A 7345-nucleotide genomic window follows, 5' to 3' on the forward strand; every position below is an offset into this window, starting at 1 on the left:
GAGAATGACTCCATAGGCTGGTGGTTAGAGCAATTATCTCGCAGACCTGGGTTCCAGTCTCTGCTCGAATAGCTATTTTATAAAGAGTGGGAAAACCTCACCAGGAGTGACTGCGAGTGCCAAGCTGTGCTAACTGGGACAATATGATCCTTGAATGTATAAACAAGGGAATCTTGAGTAGAACCAGAGAGATTATTTTACCTCTGTATTTGTCACTGGTATGATCGCTGCTGGAATAGTATGTCCTGTTCTGGTGACCACAGTTCAAAAAGGTGATTGATAAATTGGAGATGGTTCAGAGACGAACCACAAGAATGATTAAAGGATTAGACAACATGCCTTATTATGAGAGGTTCAAGGAGCCCAGTCTATTTACCTTAATGTTACCTCTTCTGGCCTGAACAGCTAGCCAAAATTTTGTGGGCTGTAATTTGTTCCAGTTAGGAGAAATTGAGGAGTCTAGTGCCTTTGACCAATCTTGTTGAATTACAAATAATTTACAAACACCTGTTTCCTTGAATACAGGAGGAATTAAACAATAAAAGATAGTCTCTTGGCTTACGTCTCTTTTAGCCAGCACGACACCATGATTGTCCAGCCTGCGTGTGTAACTTCTGTATCGGTCTGTTTCTGTGTGCTTCTCTCTCTTTCATGCTCGCTCTTACACACACATACCCCTTTTCCCAAAATAATACCCAGTGAAGCTCTCTGCCCACATAGTTCTAATTCCTGGGCAGACTTACATATACCTTTGTTTTAGGCAAAGGCTGCTATAAGGGAGCATAACTGTTTCTTACAGTTACATTAAATGATGGGCAGAGGTCACACCCACCCACTTCACTGACACTTCATCCAACCCACTGCATTACCAAAAAAGGTTGCAGAGTGTGCGGCAGCATCCCAGTGCAAGAGGCCGGGGCTCACTGGTATCTGGTAGTGAGTTTCAGCTGGCCTGAACAGTTGAGTGTACCCCCATTCACTAATTTCATAACCGGTATCTAAAATGTGTTATGTACAATAGCGATAGAAAGCTAATAACGTACTGGTCATTAATATTACTGTGGGTGTTCTGTACAAAGAACAACTTCAAAATTAAAACATACTGAGAATATGTTCTTAAAGTATGTCTGCCAGGCAGGGCTGAAATCACCCCATCCTAGACAAAGGAATGTGATTCTGCCACCTTGAAGAGACAATGGGAATGCAATTTACATAAAAGATAAACAGGACCATCAAGTTGGAGATTATCACTCAGCATCATAGCTGGGGGAGAAGATTGCAGAAAACAGATCAATTTTAATTTTAGCAAACACCACTGGGAAAAGCAGCCAGCATGGAACTTCCTTCACTAGGAGATCCCATGTCACCTTCCTTACAACTTGAATGAACTTTACTTTGCAGAGTAATCTTCAGAAGAATCCATTTCAAAGGTTCACGGCACTATAAAAGAGGGGAGGCAAAGAACCCCAAGTTATCTTTCACCTAAGTGGACAAAGGAACTGTGACTTTGTGGGAGATCCTGACCAGAGAGGTGGTCAGCCATCTTCTTCGAAGGTAGCCTGGTAAGGAAACTACCTTGAACAAAGGCCGTAGCTTGTTTTCTTAAGTCTTAGCCTCTAGCAAGGGTTTTTCATTTTTATTTGCTTGTAACCATTTCTAACTCTAACCCTTGTACTTGAATTCACTTAAAATCTGCTCTCCTTTTGTTAATAAACTTGTTTTACTTTTAAACTAAACCAACCCAGTGCTGCGTTGGAACTGAATAATTATTAACTTTAGTTTAAGTGATAAGCTGTGTATGTAAAAAGAAAAGGAGTACTTGTGGCACCTTAGAGACTAACCAATTTATTTGAGCATGAGCTTTCGTGAGCTACAGCTCACTTCATCAGATGTTTACCGTGGAAACTGCAGCAGACTTTATATACACACAGAAATCATGAAACAATACCTCCTCCCACCCCACTGTCCTGCTGGTAATAGCTTATCTAAAGTGATCAACAGGTGGGCCATTTCCAGCACAAATCCAGGTTTTCTCACCCTCCACCCCCCCACACAAATTCACTCTCCTGCTGGTGCTAGCCCATCCAAAGTGACAACTCTTTACATAATCAAGTCGGGCTATTTCCTGCATAGATCCAGGTTTTCTCACATCCCCCCCACCCCCATACACACACAAACTCACTCTCCTGCTGGTAATAGCTCATCTAAACTGACCATTCTCCAGGTTTAAATCCAAGTTAAACCAGAACATCTGGGGGGGGGGGGTAGGAAAAAACAAGAGGAAACAGGCTACCTTGCATAATGACTTAGCCACTCCCAGTCTCTATTTAAGCCTAAATTAATAGTATCCAATTTGCAAATGAATTCCAATTCAGCAGTTTCTCGCTGGAGTCTGGATTTGAAGTTTTTTTGTTTTAAGATAGCGACCTTCATGTCTGTGATTGCGTGACCAGAGAGATTGAAGTGTTCTCCGACTGGTTTATGAATGTTATAATTCTTGACATCTGATTTGTGTCCATTTATTCTTTTACGTAGAGACTGTCCAGTTTGACCAATGTACATGGCAGAGGGGCATTGCTGGCACATGATGGCATATATCACATTGGTGGATGTGCAGGTGAACGAGCCTCTGATAGTGTGGCTGATGTTATTAGGCCCTGTGATGGTGTCCCCTGAATAGATATGTGGGCACAATTGGCAACGGGCTTTGTTGCAAGGATAAGTTCCTGGGTTGCAACAAAGCCCGTTGCCAATTGTGCCCACATATCTATTCAGGGGACACCATCACAGGGCCTAATAACATCAGCCACACTATCAGAGGCTCGTTCACCTGCACATCCACCAATGTGATATATGCCATCATGTGCCAGCAATGCCCCTCTGCCATGTACATTGGTCAAACTGGACAGTCTCTACGTAAAAGAATAAATGGACACAAATCAGATGTCAAGAATTATAACATTCATAAACCAGTCGGAGAACACTTCAATCTCTCTGGTCACGCAATCACAGACATGAAGGTCGCTATCTTAAAACAAAAAAACTTCAAATCCAGACTCCAGCGAGAAACTGCTGAATTGGAATTCATTTGCAAATTGGATACTATTAATTTAGGCTTAAATAGAGACTGGGAGTGGCTAAGTCATTATGCAAGGTAGCCTGTTTCCTCTTGTTTTTTCCTACCCCCCCCCCCCAGATGTTCTGGTTTAACTTGGATTTAAACCTGGAGAATGGTCAGTTTAGATGAGCTATTACCAGCAGGAGAGTGAGTTTGTGTGTGTATGGGGGTGGGGGGGATGTGAGAAAACCTGGATCTATGCAGGAAATAGCCCGACTTGATTATGTAAAGAGTTGTCACTTTGGATGGGCTAGCACCAGCAGGAGAGTGAATTTGTGTGGGGGGGTGGAGGGTGAGAAAACCTGGATTTGTGCTGGAAATGGCCCACCTGTTGATCACTTTAGATAAGCTATTACCAGCAGGACAGTGGGGTGGGAGGAGGTATTGTTTCATGATTTCTGTGTGTATATAAAGTCTGCTGCAGTTTCCACGGTAAACATCTGATGAAGTGAGCTGTAGCTCACGAAAGCTCATGCTCAAATAAATTGGTTAGTCTCTAAGGTGCCACAAGTACTCCTTTTCTTTTTGCGAATACAGACTAACACGGCTGTTCCTCTGAAAGCTGTGTATGTAGTTTCTTTAGAGATGACAGTGAACCTTACTATTCCTCTGTATGGTCCAGGAAAGGGCCGGATATTGCAGAGCACATAGTTTTGGGGAACAGAAATTTGACAACAGAGGGCTCTTCAATCTGGCAGCAAAAGGTAGAATATGATCCACTGGTTGGAAGTTGAAGCTAGACAAATTCTGACTAGAACTAAGCTGTAAATTTTGACAGTGAGGGGCTGTGGTGGAGTCTCCATCACTGGAAATTTTTAAATCGAGATTGGATATTTTTCTACAAGATGTGACCTAGTTAAATATCACTATTGGATGTGAAGCAGGAATTAATTCAGGGAAGTCCTATGGCCTGTGTTATGGAAAATGTAAGACTAGATAATCACAATGGTTCCTTCTGGCCTAAAAAAATCTGTGGAAAAACCCCAGAACCAAGCGGCAGAATCCTACCTGCGGGCACTATGTGGGTAATCAGGAGGATCTGTGACTGCTAGCAGCAAATATCTAACCAACAGCTGGAGACAGGATACTAGATGGGGAGGCTCTGAGTTACTACAGAGCTCTGAGTTAATACAGAGAATTCTTTCCCAGGTGTCTGGCTGGTGGGTCTTGCCCATATGCTCAGGGTCTAACTGAGCACCATATTTGGGGTTGCGAAGCAATCTTTCCGTAGGTTAGTTTGGCATCAACCAGGGGAGTTTCACCTTCCTCTGCAGCATGAGACATGGGTCACTTGCAAGTTTAAACTAGTGTAAATGGTGGCTTCTTTGTTATTTGAAGTCTTTAAACCATGATTTGAGGATTTCAGTAACTCAGCCAGAGCTTAGGAATCTGTTACAGGAATGGGTGGGGAGGGAAGGTTCTATGGCTTGCAATGTGCAGGAGGTCAGACTAGATGATCATGATGGTCCCTTCTGAGCTTACTGTCTATGAGTCTATGAAAGAGGGATTTTCCTAGCAGCAGCTACTAGGCTGCAGAAGAGCCCTAATGTAACTAATACTAGCAGGTGCTATTAATTACCTGGCACAGTCTTGTGGTTTATACAGTAACTTCAATGTGGTGTGATAATCAGATATCTCGGGACTTGCCAGGACCACAAAAAGCAGGTGGGAGAGCTTGCTTTTTAAGTTGTGCAATAATAGACCAACGGGGGTACATGGAGAGAAATGCTTATGAAACCCCAGATTTAATGTAAGCTGGCTTTCATTATTAACCTTGTATAGATAGTGGTTACTAGAGTGTATTCAGAATTCCCATTCTGTATATAGAAAAGGAGGACTTGTGGCACCTTAGAGACTAACAAATTTATTTGAGCGTAAGTTTTCGTGAGCTACAGCTCACTTCATCAGATGCATTCAGTGGAAAATACAGTGGGGAGATTTATATACACAGAGAACGTGAAACAATGGATGTTACCATACACATTGTAACGAGAGTGATCAGGTAAGGTGAGCTATTACCAGCATATAGCGAGTACTGCAGTAAGGTAAATCCATGGTGTGGTAAATTCTAAGAAGTTAAAGAATAAAATCACCTGCTGTGGCTTTTAGCATCTGGGCACTTTTTCCATAAAATGAGGGTCTTGTTTCCAGTGAGCCTCACCTCCTGGGGGTTTTGGTAAAGAGAATGAACATGGTTCATTACAAAGTGTTGTTTTGCCCGAAGAACAAATGAAGTGAAATAATTGGAGTGGAAGGTAGAACATGCGTGGACATATCCATACATATGACAGAGAAGAGACATCTTCACCCAACAATAATGAATTCCCTCATGAAGGTACATACCTGAAATGGTTCCACCTGCATAACTGCACTGTTGACTTGTCACTGCACCCATCTTGTGTAACATGAATAGATTTGTTAGATTTTCTCTATTTCAGAGCTCAATCCTACATTCCTTGCATGCCCGACCTTCCCAATGACCTCAGTGCAAGTAGTGGGCATGCAAACAATACAGAACTAGGCTCTTAAACACTCTTCCTATTCCTTCTCACAGCTGATTGGGAAGCTTTCCATATGCCTAGCTTGTTGCTTTGCCTCTAGGCTGTCAAAATTAAGACTTATTTGCATTTCAGACCCTTGGCTCACACAGTGTCCTCAGGGTAAAGATGTTTCATTAAATGGCAGAGATAAATATGACTCACTGCTCCAACTCCTGAACACTATCCTAACCAATTATGGGTCCTTTTTAGCTATTTGTTGGTGTATGTGCTGTAAGTGCTCAGAGAGATTCAGTGTGGGAGGATGACTCATTTTATAAGTACACAGGTTTTTTTTTGGAATACTAATTTATCATTAGTCTCAGTAACGTTAGTGCCTGAGGGGATCATGTCAGAGACTCTAGCGATACTTCCAGTTCTGTGAAGATAATCTAATCAATGGATGTTAACGAAGGACATTCCTGAGACTGAGTTTGCTTTGGCTACAGAATTTTCCCCACATTCTATTAGCTATTGTTGGGCATGGCCTTGTTTTTTGTATAATCTTTACAAAACGTTAATACATTTAATGCTTCTGGAAGGTGTAAGGTTGGCAGCCCTGGTATGGCAAGATAGTGGCAGTATGATTTCCCCCACTCTGCCTCACCAGTGGCTTCAGTCCAGATCTGCAGGTCCCAGCTCCAGGGATGAGAAGAGAATGAAATCTCCATGACTCACAGATAAGACTGCCATCTTAATATTTCCTATACAGACGCCCCATTCTGTACCACGAGAGTCACAAATTAGGCCATTTAAAAACTATAGTGGGCCACGAAAGCGTCTGACCAAATAAATTTGTTAGTCTCTAAAGTGCCACAAATACTCCTTGTTGTTTTTGCTGATACAGACTAACATGGCTACCACTGAGAAACTGCAGTCTGATTTCTCAGCTCTCCCATTGGGTTCCCTAATGGCCAGTTTCACAAAGGATATTGCATGTTATTTATTTCTATTTGGTTTTCCCTGTTACCCAGTGTTTCTGAACCCAAAGCTCCTGGTAACTTTTACTCTTGGCGAGGCGGTGGCAGGAAATAAATCAGTGGAGACACAGCTGTCTGACTGATAGGTGGCTGGCACAAACAGCACTATACAAGAGTGCTTTCACTTAAAACTTTACTTTATTTAGTTTCCGGCACTTACTAACCTGTTGTAGATGTGTGTAAAACATCCCAAAAAATCCAAGATTTATATTTACCCAGGGTCTTGACGAGGTCTCGCTTGGATAACTGCAGGCATCCAGTGGTCAGCCTTCTGTCTGCAGGGGAACTTGAGAGGTGTCCATGTGCTCAAGTGTCCATCGAGCTCAGATTTCTTCCCCTTTTTATACCAAATTTGTTATTATTACATAGCTTGTTCATCAAAAAAAACAGCTGAGCAGAAGCTAAGTCAAATGTGGAGATTTACAGCCTGTAGTTTTCCATCGGTTAACCAACTGCATTTCACACAGAAATAGTTACCTGTTGCCAGAATTTCCATCTTGCAAAACCACATGCTTCAGACAAACAACTCAAGTCAGGAGGGCAGAGTGTCATGTTTACTCCTCGAGATCTCTCACTTTCCCCTCCCCTCTTGGTCTGTTAGTCATGCTAAGACTTCAGAAAGGCCTCCTTCCAGCTGCTTTCAGGAATAAGCATACCAATTGATATTCCAGCCACTGGCAGTGGTTTTAAGCATGTTACTGGGGTCTGCA

General features: G+C 42.4%; 1 long non-coding RNA gene across 1 annotated transcript in view; it reads right to left on the reverse strand.

The window, feature by feature from the left end:
- The window catches only part of LOC142072608 (uncharacterized), a 53185-nt gene extending 46061 nt beyond the window's left edge, over positions 1–7124 (reverse strand). Inside the window, exon 1 of the long non-coding RNA XR_012669135.1 lies at positions 6851–7124. This is a non-coding gene — a long non-coding RNA (uncharacterized LOC142072608). The remainder of the gene's footprint in view (positions 1–6850) is intronic.
- Between the last annotated feature and the right edge of the window lie 221 nt (positions 7125–7345).

Source organism: Caretta caretta, chromosome 6 (assembly GCF_965140235.1).
Source record: "Caretta caretta isolate rCarCar2 chromosome 6, rCarCar1.hap1, whole genome shotgun sequence".
NCBI classification, from domain to species: Eukaryota; Metazoa; Chordata; order Testudines; family Cheloniidae; genus Caretta; species Caretta caretta.